The sequence below is a fragment of the Diaphorina citri genome, unplaced genomic scaffold (genome assembly GCF_000475195.1).
Source record: "Diaphorina citri unplaced genomic scaffold, Diaci psyllid genome assembly version 1.1 scaffold25923, whole genome shotgun sequence".
In the NCBI taxonomy this organism is placed as follows: domain Eukaryota; kingdom Metazoa; phylum Arthropoda; class Insecta; order Hemiptera; family Psyllidae; genus Diaphorina; species Diaphorina citri.
Genome location: NW_007403264.1, coordinates 1 through 757, shown reverse-complemented (window position 1 = coordinate 757; position 757 = coordinate 1). Strand labels below are relative to the sequence as shown.

Below are 757 nucleotides of genomic sequence, written 5' to 3'. Positions count from 1 at the left end.
GCTAAGTCTAAAACTATGATGATTGACTGATATTCTATGCTTTGGTAAATAAGCTCTGCTTGTTACAATGTGATTCAAGAGTTTATAGTGCCTTGAAAGGGTAAGAGCGTGAGATCTCATCAATGAGTCATGTTGTCTTCGTGAGCCTGAAAGCAGAGAGATCAAAATATATTTTACTTACTGCTATGACCACTTATACCCGGCGGTATTTGGCCTCATCACATCCCTGCCTCCATTTGGTACGGTCGGTTGCATCTGTTGTTGTCAGGTTGATCTTCTCCATGTCTTCCTATACTACATCCCACCATCTCTTCTTCGGCCTTCCTCTTGGTCTCCTCCCATCTAGCTGATATATTACATAGGTAGGTACAAAGAAGAAAAAAAAAGGAAAGTTGGAAAAATGTTACCCGCCTGTCGGTACCTCTTTACAAAAAGCTTTCAGAAAGTTGCTGGAGAGTTGAAATCCAACAAGTACCTATCTATCCAGTATTCACAAGAGGTAGGTTGGAATGTTCCTGTGGTTCTTTCTTACTAGAAAACTGAAAAGTGTGGAGTGCACCAAAAGTAACCCTTTTTCTCACGGTAGAGATAAACAGTTTAAACTCTTAAAATATACTGTCGACATTCTTTACACAGCAGTAGGTATTAAATTTGAATAATTATCGATAATGGACTGGGATAAAAGACAAAAGTGTCAAAAATCTCCCCAAAATATCCCCCAAAAAGGGCACTTTTGATTTTTTACCTTTTCAAATAT

General features: G+C 38.4%; 1 long non-coding RNA gene across 1 annotated transcript; it reads right to left on the bottom strand.

Annotated features, from left to right (window-relative positions):
- Positions 1–108: 108 nt before the first annotated feature.
- LOC113473348 lies at positions 109–729 on the bottom strand. Its single transcript, XR_003395343.1, has 2 exons — positions 476–729; positions 109–146 (listed from the first exon to the last, which is right to left on the bottom strand). It is a non-coding gene; the product is annotated as an uncharacterized LOC113473348 (long non-coding RNA).
- Positions 730–757: the final 28 nt, after the last annotated feature.